At 39.4% G+C, this 16,012-nt stretch overlaps 1 pseudogene; it reads right to left on the bottom strand.

Moving 5' to 3' along the window:
- Positions 1-7,088: 7,088 nt before the first annotated feature.
- Positions 7,089-15,766, bottom strand: LOC100584748 (annotated as a pseudogene).
- Between the last annotated feature and the right edge of the window lie 246 nt (positions 15,767-16,012).

A 16,012-nucleotide genomic window follows, 5' to 3' on the forward strand; every position in this document is an offset into this window, starting at 1 on the left:
ATGTTTACCTATATAACAAACCTGCACATCCTCCACATGTACCCTTGAACTTAAAAGTTTGAAAAAAAAGTTTCATAGGAGCTGTACTGGCATTTGTTTTTAATGGACAAGGTTTCTTTGCATCATTTGACTCTAATATTTTCCAGGATAAATCTGTCTATTCCCTGTCAACGTGCTACAGAATATAGATAGTCACCAACTTACGACATTTGACTTATGATTTTTTTCACTTTATGATAGCTTTATCGGTGTATTAAATGCAGGTTTTTGTTTGTTTTTTTCTCACTTTTAAAAAAGTTTTTCTTAATGCAGTTTTGACTTACCATATTTCAACTTATGGTGGATTTATTGGGACAAACGCCATAGTAAGCCGTTGAAGCATATAGGCTGACAACAAAGAATTTGCCCAAATGCTTAAGCAGATTTCAGTTATCTTTTGAGAGACAGAAAACAAAACAAAACCCATTCTAACTGCATTAGCCACACACATATTAAAGTATTTTGTGTCATCAAGAACATAATCCAATGTCTTAAAATATGTGCAATATAACAAATTTACCTTTTCCCATATGGTACCTAAGGCATTTTGTCTTCTAATTAGCATAAATTAATACCTGTTGACTTAGGGTAGCCATATAATTTATCATCCAAATGAGAACACTTTGAGAATAAAAGTAGGTGCTATTGATAATCACTGTTAGAATACAGCCATAAACCAGGACTGTGTCAGACAAACCAGGATATATGGTCACCCTAAACACCTGATAAGAACAGTCTAATGTGTATGTTACATGCTCATTTCTCCCTGTGCTCTTTCCACCAGCGTAATTAGATAGATTAATGAAGAGCAAACATTTTGCACAGGGCCAAGTCAGAAAACATGAAAATTTCCTTCCACTTAATAGTCCTATCGAATCTCATGCAGGGCAGGGGGATACTTTTACAATTGGAATTATCTATTTAAAGAAAAGAATGCCAAATGTGAAAGTTGGCACTATCTTTTTAGCCAGATTTGAAGGCCGTATCCTGCAGGCAGCTTTCTGGTTTTCCATTGCTTTCTATTCATACAAGAGTTTAGAGTTCTTGTGCATTATCTCATTGCTTCCTTGAAATAAATTAATCCAGGTAAGTGTTATGACATTTCCAATCTACTGAACAGGAAAAACAATAAGCAGAGAAGTCAGACTTTTTATAATTCGATGGAAAAACACACTTGATTGCTGTGCATGTTTTTACTTATCTAATTTTTTAGTAAAATAAATTTTTATTTCAATTGGTTCTTTGCATTTTGTGAATTGCCTGTTAATGTCCTTTCCCATGTGTGTGTTAATTTTTTCTATACTTTTCTCTGATGTTTAATTCTTTTATCCGAGTAAGAAATATATCTAATTTTAAAAGCCCAATAGTACTCTAATGACTATAAGAAAAACATCAGTCCCTGTTTTACTCTTCCTTTCCCAACTCCATTTTCACTTTGTAGAGGCAACCCTTTCAACATTTTTAGCTGTTTCTTTTTTTTTTTTTTTTTTTTTTTTTTTTTTTTGAGACAGAGTTTGCTCTGTCGCCCAGACTGGAGTGTAGTGGTGCGATCTCGGCTCAGTGCAACCTCCACCTTCCGGGTTCAAGTGATTCTCCTGCCTCAGTATCCCGAGTAGCTGGGATTACAGGCTCCTGCCACCATTAAATGCTGACTTCTGATGAAGCATAAGAATTTAGTACTCTTATAAAACATCACACACCTTACCTACATACAAGAACTCTTCTAGTACCGTTGTATCCCAATTCTTTATTAAGTTGATATCTAATACTTATATTGTTATGACTATATAAATACTGAGGACTATGCTCTGATGTTTTTTATCTTGCCCAAATTCCTATCTAAGGGGTGTGGGGAGTCATGCCCTACAAACCATAAATTCTCATCAGTGGGGTTTATCTAACTCAAGTAGGCTCCAGTGTCTGTTTTTCCCCCTTTCAGTTCATGTGTTCTCATCATTTAGCTCCCACTTGTAAGTAAGAACATACGATATTTGGTTTCCTGTTGCTGTGTTAGTTTTCTAAGGGTAATGGCCTCCAGTTCCATCCATGTTCCTGTAAAGGACATTATCTCATTCTTTTTTATGGCTGCATAGTATTCCATGGTATATATGTACTACATTTTCTTTATCCAGTCTACTGTTGATGGGCATTAGGTTGATTCCATGTCTTTGCTGTTGTGAATAGTGCTACAATAAACAGACAAGTGCATGTGTCTTTATGATAGAATGCAAATCCTGTGGGTTTTTTAATAAGATAATTTATATGTGAATACTTTGCAGTAGGAAAATGGAGTATAAATCAAAGAGCATTCGACAAGATCGAGTCCTGGCTCTGTCCCTGAGTAGCTCTGTGATCTTAGGCGGTTTATTTCATCTCCTTTCTTGTGCCTTAAAGTTAAAAGACAATAAACTTGGAGAAAATATTTGCAGCATATGTAACAGATAAAAGATTAACATCCAGAACACATAGCCGATTCCTAAAGACAAATAATGCAATAGACTGTGCAGTTTAACCATATAAAGTAAAACAACTAAGGAACAGATGAGTGAAAGCATAGAGAGAAGCTGAGACAGGAAATGTTACCAGGCACCTGAGAGAAGCTGTTTCTCATGACCGAATGCTCATTTAACATTTCAGTTTTTTAACAAGGCAAAAAGAAAATACATTGTGGAACAAAGTTTTCATCATGTGACAAAAAACAACATGCCCATTCTTCAAAAACAAATTTCCTCAGGACTTGATATGGTCTGGCTCTGTGTCCCCACCCAAATCTTATCTTGAATTGGAATTGGAATCCCCACGTGTTGGGGGAGAGACCTCATGGGAGGTAATTAGATCGTGGGGGCAGTTCCCCCATGCTGTTCTCGTGATAGTGAGTGAGTCTCATGAGATCTTTGGTTTTATGCGTGTCTGGCACTTCTTCTGCTGGCACTTCTCTCTCCTGATGCCATGTGAAGAAGGACATGTTTGCTTCTCCTTGTGCCATAACTGTAAGTTTCCTGAGGCCTCTATGCAGAACTGTGAGCCAATTAAACTTATTTCCTTTATAAATTACCCAACGTTGGGCAGTTTTTTACAGCAGTGTGAGAACAGACTAATACAGGACTTAATAGGAGGGATTTAGCATTTGGTGATTTGGATAGGAAACACTGATTTCCTGATACAGTGGATGACATCTTCAACAGTGCTTTTCCTCAGACATGGGCAATTCAGGTGGATGCTCATCCTTGTTTTTAATTTCAAATTTATGTATTCCCTTAATAAAATTAACATATAATCAAGGATTTAAGAAATATCTATCAATACAGAAAGGCCCCAATCTTCCCTGCCAGTATTCACAGCTCCACAGACATAAATACTTTAAATATTTTTGGGTTATGTCTTCTCATAGTTATTTCCGTAGCTTCCAATGATGACGTGTTTGCTATGATTTTTTGATTTATCCATATTAATCATTTCTACTGGGGCTTTCTGCTCTGAGAGATGAGGATTTACCTCATACTCTCAATGCAGCCATATTATTATTCTTAGCTCCTCTATTTTTTAATCTTTGTAATCTTTTACTTTTCATCAACTTGGGTTTCATCAACTATTGACTTCTTACTTTTTAAAGTGAGGATTTAAAGAAAAATAGTTTGGGCATGTTGGCTCAAGCCTGTAATACTAACACTTTGAGAGTATGAAGCAGGAGAATTGCCTGAGCCCAGGAGTGTGCGACCAACCTGGGCAACATAAGGAGACTCTGTCTCTACAAAATAATCATAATTTAAAAATTAGCTGGGTGTTGTGGCACGTGCCTGTAGTCTCAGCTACTCAGGAGGCTGAGGCAGGAGGATCACTGGAGTCCCACAGTTTGAGGCTGCAGTGAGCTGTGATTGTGCCATTGCACTGCTGCCTGGTGACAGAACAAGACCCTGTTTCTAAATTTTTTTTTCATAAATAAAGAATAAAGTAAAAACATTAGTTCCTTTATCTTTCCCTTTTAGCTCTCCTCCATCCTGAATCATAACTTCTATCATCTGTTTTTTTTCATTGTGATAATTTTACTGTTCTATCACAATAACAAAATATTTTGTGCTTTGTATGTTGATTCTAAAAGTTTAGAGTAATAAACAGTTTATCTTTTAGTTTTCCTGGAATTTCCAATCACCTCTTCAGGACTTGTAGTCTCTTCTCTTATCATTGCCTAAAGTTACTTCTCAAGGGTAGGGCAGGTCTCTCAACTCTCCATTTATTTGGCCACCTACCTCCAGTGTCCACTGACCAGTCTCCAGACACAGCAGTCATTTGACGATTTCTTTCCTTGCCTTCCTGGATAAAAATTCATTTCCTGGATCCCTGTCTTTTTCCTTTCCTGTACTACACCCAATATTTTTTTCTGGAGCACATCCTCAAATTTTTAAGAAAGGGTGTGTGAGCAAGTCCATCTTCTGATCCCTAGTGTCTAAAAATATCTATTCTACCCTCAAACTCCTCTGATAATTTTGCTATACATGAAAGTCTGGATTGAAAACAATTTCCCCCCAGAATTTAAAGACTCTTAAGTAGCTTTTAGTAGCCAGTGGTATGCTGTAGCCTGATGTAAGTTGCATGCTTGCTGCTTTATTTTTGAATTGGTTTGTTTTGTCTCTGGAAGGTGGTCTGATTTTTCTTTCTCCTTGGGTTCTGAAATTTCACTGTGGTGTGTCTACTTGCACTTCTTTCCCATTCATTGCGCTAGACCTCCTTGGGATCACTCAGTCTGGAGGTTGACGTTTTTCAGCTCTGGGAAATTATTTTCCATCACCCCTTTGAAAATATCTTCCTTTCACTCTTAGTCAACTATTATACTTCCTAGATTGAGTATTATATCTTTTTTTTTTTTTTTGAAATGGAGTCTCGCTCTGTTGCCCAAGCTGGAGTGCAGTGGTGCGATCCCAGCTAGCTGCAAGCTCCGCCTCCTGGGTTCACGCCATTCTCCTGCCTCAGCCTCCCAAGTAGCTGGGACTACAGGTGCCCGCCACCATGCCCAGCTAATTTTTTGTATTTTTTAGTAGAGATGGGGTTTCACCGTGTTAGCCAGGATGGTCTTGATCTCCTGACCTCATAATCCTCCTGCCTCAGCCTCCCAAAGTGCTGGGATTACAGGCGTGAGCCACTGCGCCCGGCCGAGTATTGCATCTCTTTTAAACATATTTTCCATGTCTTTGTACTTTTGTTTTTCTTTCTGGCATATTTACTCAACATTTCTCCCAGATTTCCTCCTTAGAATTACATATTTTTTAACTTACAAAAGCTGTTTTTTGGTATCTGATTGCAGTTCTGTTTAGCACCGCCTTGATTTATCACTACCTGTGGTCTCCACCAATCTCTTTGATGATATCAGAGTTTTACGTGTTCAGTATTTGTCAGATTTTCTCCATGATCATTTTTTCTGCTTATTTACCACAGTGTCTCTTTTTTATGTTGAGGACATTTTTCAAATGCCTGGTGATTTCCTGGATATCTGTTCACGTTTGAGGATAAGTTAATAAAGAGATGATTGGGAGCCAAAACCAGGCCACTCAAAACACATTCACATTTGTCTGAAAATGATACCCTGGTTGATGTGTAACTACAAAGCATGGGCCAGGCGCGGTGGCTCATGCCTGTAATCCCAGCACTTTGGGAGGCCAAGGCCGGTGGATCACCTGAGGTCAGGAGTTTGAGACCAGCCTGGCCAACATGGTGAAACCCTGTCTCTACTAAAAATACAAAAATTAGCTGGGTGTGGTGGCATCCATCTGTAGTCCCAGCTGCTAGGGAGGCTGAGGTGGGAAGATCACTTGAACCCGGGAGGCAGGGGTTGCAGTGAGCCACAGTCACACCACTGCACTCCAGCCTAGGCAACAGAGTGAGATCCTGTCTCCAAAAAAAAAAAAAAAAGAGCTTTTAGAAATAAATAATATAGTAGAAACTAAGATAAATAAATAGATATGCAAATGTTCATGGCAGTGTTATTTATAATAGTTCCAAACTGGAGACTACCCAAATGTTCTTCAATGGGTGAATGATTAAACAAATTGTAGTACATTTATTCTGTGGAAATACTACTAACAGGAAAAACAGAAAAACTGTTAATACACACATAGCTTAGAAGAAATTACGCTGAGTGGAAAAAAGCCAATCTTAAAAAAATGCATGTTGCATGATTTCGTCTATGTAACATTTATGAAACAACATCATTTTAGAAATGGAGAACAGATTACTGGTTGTCAGGGATTAGGAATGGGGGAAGAGGGAATAGGTATGTTCGTAAAGTGGTAACATGCAGGACTCTTACGGCTGTGGTACTGTTGTGTATCTTGATTGTGATGGTGGCTATCCAAGACAACACAAGTGATAAAATTGCAAAAAGTTACGCCAAACACACACACAAACACACACGGGCATGTGTAACTTGTGAAATCTGAATGAGCTCTGTAGATTGTACCAATTTCAATTTCTTTATAGTAGCTGTGTGTTTAATATTGCTGTAAAGATACCCTGTTTTTTTTTTTTTTTTTTTGAGACGGAGTCTCCCTCTGTCGCCCAGGCTGGAGTGCAGTGGCGCAGTCTCGGCTCACTGCAAGCTCCGCCTCCCGGGTTCACGCCATTCTCCTGCCTCAGCCTCCGGAGTAGCTGGGACTACAGGCGCCCACCACCACACCCGGCTAATTTTTTTGTATTTTTAGTAGAGACAGCGTTTCACCGTGTTAGCCAGGATAGTCTCGATCTCCTGACCTCGTGATCCACCTGCCTCGGCCTCCCAAAGTGCTGGGATTACAGGCTTGAGCCACCGCACCCGGCCTAAAGATATACTTTTTTATACAATTATTGTTAATAATTTGAAGATGTTTATTGCATTCTATTTTTAGTGGGAAAAAATGTAACATACTTTTATTTAGCACAACATTGTGAAATACAAAAAACATGTAACTGAGTAAGCAGGATTTTTCTATTCCTAGCCCATTTCTGAGGACTAAATCATGAACTGCTCCCAATGCAATTAAGTATTTCTTGCAATAGTTGGGCACCAAGTTTAAGATTTATTAATTTTCTCCTCTCAGTATAGGCAGCAATTCACCATTTTCTTTCAGCTCCTTCACAATCTCCAATCCTCCCACCAGCTCCCCTTTCACATACAGCTGAGGGTATGTTGGCCAATTTGAGTGAGCTTTTAATCCTCGCCGAACTCCTTCATCCTCCAATATATCAAACGTTTCATATTCACCACCAGTACTGTTTAGTATTTCCAGAATTTGTTTGCTGAATCCACATTTTGCTTCCTGTTAGTTTCCTTTCATAAAGAGCATCACAGAAGCTTCATTTGTCAGCACTTTGAGCCTCTCCTCTAATTTGGGAGCTTTGGGACAAATTCTATCTAATTCTTCAGATGCTTATAGCTCCTTAATTATATCAAGTCCTCCTATGAGCTCTCCAGAAACGTAGAGCTGAGGATAGGTAGGCCAGCTGGAATAGGCTTTGAGCCCCTGTCAAACCTCTTCATCTGAGAAGACATTGAAACTGCTAAACTAAATACTATGTTTGTGAAGAATTTCCACCACCTGCTTGCTGAAACCACAGCGTGGTTCTTGAGGAGTTCCTTTCATAAACAGCATGCGGGGGGCAGCATAAGTCAATTTCTTTAAGAGAAGGTTGAGATCTTCTTTAAGACGTTCATTAGTACTGAGTGGGAAGGAGCCACTAGATGCATGTCACTGAACTTTTATGGTCAACTCTGGGACGTGTGTACCATCTAATCGGTCAATTTTCTGAGAATTATTAAAAAACAGAAAAGTGGGAACAGAGCTAATTTCATATTTTTCAGACATGTTCAGCTTCCAGTTTCACAGAGGAAACTTGAGGGTGTTCTTTAGCTAACTCTGCCATAACTTCGTTCATCTGTGCACATTGTGGACCACAAGGAGGGACTTGGCTTTGAGGCGCAGCAGCTCAAAAAACTGTCGGGCACTATGCTTAGTACCTGGGTGACAAAATATCTGTACACCAAACCCCCGAGTCACGAGTTAACCTATGTAACAAACCTGCACATGTACCCTGAACTTTTAAAATAAAAGTTGAAACATTAAACACACACGCACAGATCTGGAGTCAGACAATCTAGGTTTATTCCAGTTCCAACACTTACTGTTCTGTGATCTTGAGCAAGATGATTTACCTCTAATGAAACTTCATAGGCTCCTCTTCAAATGGGAATCATGGTAATAGCAATTTTCTCTAGTTGTTATGAAAAAAAACACCAGATATGAGAAATACCATATACATTATAAAGTGTTGAACAAATGGTTTTTTATTTTAAAAATACTTTATTAAAGAGATAGTTTGGGGCATTTTTTCTTTACATTATTTAAAAGTGACAATATCCTTCTATGTTAGAAATCTAACAATTTTTAAAATCATTTTTAAATATGTTTAGCACCCCACTATTCTTAATGTTCACTGTCATGTTACATGAAATTTACATAATCTAGTTTAGAATCAGCATTACTGGGAAAAAGACAATGTTCCTATATAAATTCTACTACATATAACGTATATATGCTACTGTTTATGAGAAGGGTCAGTAGGATAAAGAAACTTTCAAAAAATTATATACACATACACAAATACACAAGAACATTTTATATTCCTTATTCAATAATCCTTAGAATGATGACAATGCTTATATGTAAAAAATAATTTCACTCTAGAGCAGATTACAAGTAAATTTATCTGCCACATACAAGAATCTATTTACTTATGTTATAGCAACATCTCTTTTCTTTTTTTTTTGAGACGGAGTCTTGCTCTGTCGCCCAGGCTGGAGTGCAGTGGCGCGATCTCGGCTCACTGCAAGCTCTGCCTTCCGGGTTCACGCCATTCTCCTGCCTCAGCCTCCGGAGTAGCTGGGACTACAGGCGCCCGCCACCACACCCGGCTAATTTTTTTTTGTATTTTTAGTACAGATGGGGTTTCACCGTGGTCTCGATCTCCTGACCTCGTGATCCACCCGCCTCGGCCTCCCAAAGTGCTGGGATTACAAGCGTGAGCCACTGTGCCCAGTGCAACATCTCTTTTCTAAAATAAAAATCTGGCAAATACTCAGCTTGATCATCTGCATTATACAACAGAATTTACTCTGAATGACTTTTTGATCATTTGCAGAAAATTCAATTTAATGTTAATGGATGAAGATATTATATCCCTGCTGGCAATATTTGTAAAAATGTGCTTATGGCTCTGGAAGCAATTCCTAAAAAGAGGTAGTAAATGTTTTGAGAGACTTCAGAATTGTTAGAAAAGGTTAAGCTTCAGTTGGCGTTTACTGCATGTAAGTATGTTGACATATGTTTTCCTGAGGCAAATGGCTTATTCTAGATATATACATTGGTATATTCATTGAAAATTAGATTATGTTATAAAATGTGACTAAAAGTCCATTTAAAGGGCACATATCTCTCATCTTTTGGTTCTAATGTGAAGCCAAATGAGGACAGGCACATGATTCAGTTTATACAATAAGAAAATTGCCCCAAAGTGGACGAAGCATACACGTCAGCAGCTCAGCCCCACTCCGTACAATCCAAGTGTATTCAACCAGTGATATGGTTTGGCTGTGTCCCCACCCAAATCTCATCTTGAATTGTAACTCCCATGATTCCCACATGTCTGTGGGAGGAACCCAGTGGGAGGTGATTTAATTATGGGGGTGGGTCTTTCCTGTGCTGTTCTCCTGATAGTGAATGAGTCTCATGAGAGCTGATGGTTTTAAAAATGGGGGTTTCTCTGCAGAAGCTCTCTTTTTGCCTCCTGCCATCCACATATGATGTGACTTGCTCCTCTTTGTCTTCCGCTATGATTGTGAGGCCTCCTCAGCCATGTGGAATTGTAAGTTCAATAAACCTCTTTCTTTTGTAAATTGCCCAGTCTCGGGTATGTCTTCTTCAGCAGTGTGAAAATGGACTAATACGACAAGTAAATCATTGAACATTTAATCCCAGCAGTTCTCTTTTTTCAAACTTCTCCCGTTGATTCGTGTCAGCCCCGCCTGTGCTATGCTTTGTTGGGCTAAGCAAGCCCTGCATAAATGTTCTTTCCTGAGAGTGAAAAAAATATGCTATAATAAGAAAGGAGAGATGGAGAAGACAAAATACGAATACAAAAAAAGGCTTTGTGTAGAGTTGACCTGCGTTTCACTCACTGGATAACATCACAGGATATAGATGTTGGTCATGAAGCAAATATGCTTTAGTTGCATACAGCTTAGAAACCTACATTATTTAATACCTTCATCAGAGGAGTATTAAACTCTAGCTTGAATGTCAACACAACAAAAGTTAGGACATGTTGTATACCTGAAGTTTTTCCCAATGTACTAAGATCTAATCTTGAGCCTGTCTGCAAGCATAAAGCTAAATAATGCATCCCATTAATCAATAAAATGCTCACTGGTGTCTTTGTCAAAAGTTGTCTTTTCCTTTATTCATTGAGTCACATGAAATGAAACTTGTTCTGCTTAACTAAAATGGTGCTTCTGTACCTTTTAAAGAAAACGAATTAAAGGTTTTATGTTCATGAAAGCAAAAATGTGACAAAATAAACTATGTTGACACCGTCAAAATCATGAACATCATAGATATGCCCAAAGGATCACAGGGATAAGTATTTTTGAAGCCCAAAGGCCTACATATAAATTTCCTGCTAAAGATCTATTCTACTTACTAGTCCAAAAACACAATGTCAGATTTTCTAAGAGAAAATGATAAAGAGTATACTTTGATATCCTCTCTCCTTTAAGATTTTAAAATAACAATGTGTTTATGGGGTAGTTTCTGCCCAGGCACATAGATTCCTGTTTATGGCCAAGTTTCTAGGATTGTGGTAATAAGCAAGCTTTAACTACCATATAAAGAGAAGAAATCATTCCATCCGAAAATCTCGATTTCAAACTTTAAATCAAAACTGGAGTATTAAAATTGACAATATTTACAATTCATCATTTTTCAAATAGTTTCTAACACAACAGGGGTGCCAATTTTTCTCTATTCATTTTTGCTTTAAGGAATATAAGGAATATGTATTTTCCCAAAGAAAATTTTTTTTCAGCGTTTTTCTTGGTCACTCTTCCATGCAATAATTTTAGGTGGCCAAAAAGTGCTAAAATTTTTAATTTCTCTTCTTCCAAGTGAGTATCTTTCTAAGTATCACTCTTATCACTTAAGAAGGAAAACTTGACTGGGTGCAGTGGCTCACACCTGTAATTCCAACACTTTGGGAGACCAAAGTGGGAGGACCACTGGAAGCCAGGAGTACAAGACCAGCCTGGGCAACACAGCGAGACCTCTCTCTCTCTCTCAAAAAAACAAAAAACAAAAAAGAACACTGATGCTTTTTCTTAAAAAAATAACAACAACAACAAAACAACTTTATGCTCAAGTACCTACAGTCAAATAAACAGATAAAATTAACTAAATTATTAGATCCTACTTGATCTGTGCCATGGCGATGGTATCACCATTTTGCCCCTGATCTCTCACTACAGGAAGAATACTTCCCTCATATCCATTTTCTCTGGCCAAAAAAAAAAAAAAAAAACCACCTAACTAGGTTTGAGATAAATTTTATTTTCAACTTTTATTAGCCTTTCAGCTAATTTCTAATTTAAAATGAATCATCCACTGGAGTACTTTACCTTTACATCTGGAAGCTATATGCGTCAGGCCCACTGAAAGAAACAACGGCCATTGGTGAGGCTACATTTTGTAAGAATGAGATACGATCAAAGCAACCTACACTTCTTCGCTGGAAATTAGTGCCCTCCTGTAAAGACAGCAATGGATTCAAAATCAAGAACCAGGCATTAAAAGATCAACAAGCCGCAGCTGTTTGAATTTTCCCTTCCTCTCCTTGTGTTCTTTACAGCTCTATCCACTATTGTGTTGCTGCTCAAAAAACTACAGAAAGGCCGGGTGCGGTGGCTCACATCTGTAATCCTAGCACTTTGGGAGGCCAAGGCGGGCGGATCACGAGGTCAAGAGATCAAGACCATCCTGGCCAACATGGTGAAACCCCATCTCTACTAAAAATACAAAAATTAGCTGGGCGTGGTGGCACGTGCCTGTAGTCCCAGCTACTCGGGAGGCTGAGGCAGGAGAATCACTCGAACCTGGGAGGCAGAGGTTGCAGTGAGCCAACATCGTGCCACTGCACTCCAGCCTGGTGACACAGTGAGACTCTGTCTCAAAAAACAAACAAAAAACAAAAAAACAAAAATCAAAAAAACAAAGCTACACAAAAGCTACTTATAAACTACTGTTTGTTATTATCCAGTGACCTCTGTGTTTGATTCGATTGCACAATCCCTATTTTTCCTTCTTTTTTTTTTTTAGAGTTGGGGTCTTGCTCTATCACCCAAGCTGGAGGGCAGTGGCATGATCATGGCTCACTGTACCCTCAAATACCTGGGCTCGAGTGATCCTCCCCGCCCAGCCTCCATAGTAGCTGGGACTATAGGCATGTGCCAACATGGACAGCTCACAATCCCTATTTTTAAACTTCACCTCTGGCTCTTAAATGCCATCATCCTGATCTCCAATCACAGCCTTCTAGCTCTCTAGTTTTCTTCATCCATCTACCTTTTCTCTCCACTGAGACCACCTTCTGCTCTTTGGTCCTTTCATTTCTGCCCTCTCTAGTCTAGATCTCACTGTGAGTCACTTTGATCAGTCTCTGAAATGGCAGGCTCTATTATTACCCCATTTTCCTTTGTTTTCCACTATCAGCCATCCTGCAAATTCCTATACCAAAATCATCTTTATTTACGTTATTAAGTGAAGCTGGAAAAAAAGAAAAAAGCACTCCGCTGAAGATCTCATGTCACCCCAAATACATGGCTCCAGGCTCAGTTCAGCTTTCCACACTGCTTGCAGAAATTCCCTCACTTATCTTGAGTTTCTCCTCTCATTCCCATGGTAGCTTTTCCATTCCCACTGCCTCTTCTCACATTTCAGTAGATGAGAATAGAAGCCATAGGAAGCAAACTTCCTCAACTTCCAGCCAACCAGAGAAACTCCATTTACATCCTGCTTCCTATGACAGAGAAGGATGGGCCCTACCGCCTATCTAAATCTTTCCAAAGCACCCTGGGCTCTGGCTCATGCTTCATGCTTCTGGGTGGCTCTCTAACCCCGCCTATAAGTCTAGTTGACTGTCCTAAGGAAAGCCCTCCTGCATCCTGGCTTTCCTCCAGCTGCCATGCATTCTCCTGCCTTTCATCCAGGTTCGTTCAAGAAGCAGGCTGCATTCCATGAATGCCTTCTTTAGGTTGCCTTCTCTGCAGCCAACACACTGCAAAATGGCCCGTATCACCAAGGCAGTGAGAGTGCCCTCAAGAAGGCCACCACACTCCTCACTGCCATACTGAAAAGTATTTCTCCAAGACTTTTCTTTCTTGACTCTTCACTAAGACTTTCCCTCTTTGGCTTCTGTGGCAACATTCTCCCCTGCTTAGGCCTTCTGTGATAAAGCGCTGATGTTGAAGATGGAACAGCCTCCCAGAGCAGGAAAGGGGATCTTTCCAGGCAGCTGCAATGGTTCGAAAAGTGTTGTCAAGTTACTTTTTCTCTTGCTGACTTCTCAGTAGTTACTCCTTTCCCGAGAGCCTCTATCAGTTTGCCTTTCTACCTAGTTCAGACTCTCTTGAAGTGGTTGGACTAATGTCACTGGTGGTTTGGGACTGGTGTCAGGTGGTTTCCATTGTTCCTGTTTGTTGTAATCAAATGATCCTCTTGAGCCCTTTTCTCCCTCATGTTCCTTGTATACGTGAAACAGCACTGCTGTCCCTACTGTTACTCGAGCCAGACACGCAGACATCAGTCCAAATTCCCTCACGTTTTTCACCCAGTCCTTCTGTCTTTTAAATTGTTCACAGTAGCATCCAGTAGACTATTAAAATAGCGGAGTGGAAGTTGGGTTAAAAGGGAGATGTAGAGAGATAGTTTTCTCCTCAAGGAAAACCAGGGGAAATAGCCACAAAGATCCTCGAGGGAAAAAGGCCTGATTTAGAGATAATCAGGTCTTTTTCTGATTTTTCTGATTACTGTACACAGTCAGTAAAGAAACAGAAGTAAAGAAAAAACAAAGTTTTAAAGAAGGGTTAATTAACAGCATCAAATACGGTCCTGTGTGCAAGGAAAGTAAAGGGGAAAAAATGTAACTGCAATTATAAAAAAAAAAAAATCAATGAATTTATTTTGAGAGATCAGCTGCTGCAGTATGATGGGGACTGGATGTCAGAATATAGAAATCAAAATGAAAATGATTATGAGGAAATGGTGGAGACTGACATAAAGAACTCACCCATGGGGGAAAACAACAACAACAAGAAGAGAGAGAGAGAGAGAGTTAGAACCCAGCAAGTGTACCTGGGTGAAGGTATAGCTGTTATAATATTCACCTTGTTAAACTCCTATTATATCTAACAACTTGTCTATAGATTTATTTTTGTTTTCCATTAAAATAGACATAAATCACCCTCTTTTTCCAATATAGGAGAGTCCAAAGGATATTCAGAAGTAAAGGGGAAATGCTAATATTGTCCAGAAAGGTAGCTGAAAAGCGCACATTTATCTATCTCTTTTCCCCAAAATGCACGGAAATGAACCAAAAGTAAAGAAGAAAACCATCTGTGTTGAAACTAGGAAATGAAAATAATCTCATACTGAAGACCCTGAAAATTACCTGCAAACTGTAAGGGAATCTGGGCCAAGCAAAAGAACTGCAAGTTGGCAGCATTTATCTATTCTGAGTAGAACGCTAATTTCAAAACTAAGTGAGAAGGCTTAGAAGCACCATGCAAACTTGAACAGAAGATTGAAGGCCCTCAAAGAAATGAAAAGCACCTAGCAGAGGAACATGTGTACACCAAGAGTATCAGAACAGAGCAGAAAGTGGGATTGCGAGACTAAGTCATCTAACCTTTCTGACCCAGAGGTCTAATCAGGAACACACCCCAGGATTATTTAAGGGCCTGGTTCTAGGGCATGGTGGTGGGGAACAAGGCCACTGTTTAAGAGGATATGCTCTAGTTTTAGGGAGAAAGTATTCGGAGACAGCATGTGAGACTATCCACAGTTTGTTATTACCCACGCAGTTTCGAAGGGTGAAGAAATAATAAACTGCCAATACTGATCTCTCCAGCACAAGTTCTAAGGGTACTAATGTAACTCCTAAGTAACTAAGGAGAAAGATACACCCACATTGTTCCTAGATAGCATTTCTTGGATGGAATTTCCTTCCTCTTCCTCTCTTCCTTCTTCCTTTAAGAACTAGGTATTAAACACGTGGTATGTACCAGGCACTGCGCTAGACACTGGGAATCCTCACACAAAACAGGGCCTAATGGAGAAAATACAAGTCAACGTCAGACAAGTGTACTAAGTAGGATAAGAGAGATGTTCAGGGCGCTATACCAACATCTCATGGATAGCCTTATGGTAGTCCAGAAGCTTTCAAATGAATAATGAGGACTAAAGAACCAACAAGGGACCTATGAATTAAGTACATCAAAAAATGGCAGAGGACATGAGCATGATAAACGAAAGCCAGTGAATGCTAAGCTTTGGAAGAATTATCTCAGGGAAGAGAAGAATAAATTATCAAAGTCTTACGAGTCTTTTGATGTGTAAGCCTTCTCCTGTGTTAAATCTGTAATTGTCCCTTGGGGCATACTGGGATTTAACTCTAGCTATTGGTCTATATACAGTGGAAGTGGTTGGGAAGATGTACAGAGGAATATTTAGTTGCTCTCGCAATGTAACTTTCTCATATAAAAAAGTGTATTAGGGCCAGGCACAGTGGCTCACGCCTGTAATCCCAGCACTTTGGGAGGCCAAGGAGGGCGAATCATGAGGTCAGGAGTTCAAGACCAGCCTGGCCAACATGGTGAAACCCCCGTCTCTACTAAAAATACAAA

The sequence above is a fragment of the Nomascus leucogenys genome, chromosome 8 (assembly GCF_006542625.1).
Source record: "Nomascus leucogenys isolate Asia chromosome 8, Asia_NLE_v1, whole genome shotgun sequence".
In the NCBI taxonomy this organism is placed as follows: Eukaryota; Metazoa; Chordata; class Mammalia; order Primates; family Hylobatidae; genus Nomascus; species Nomascus leucogenys.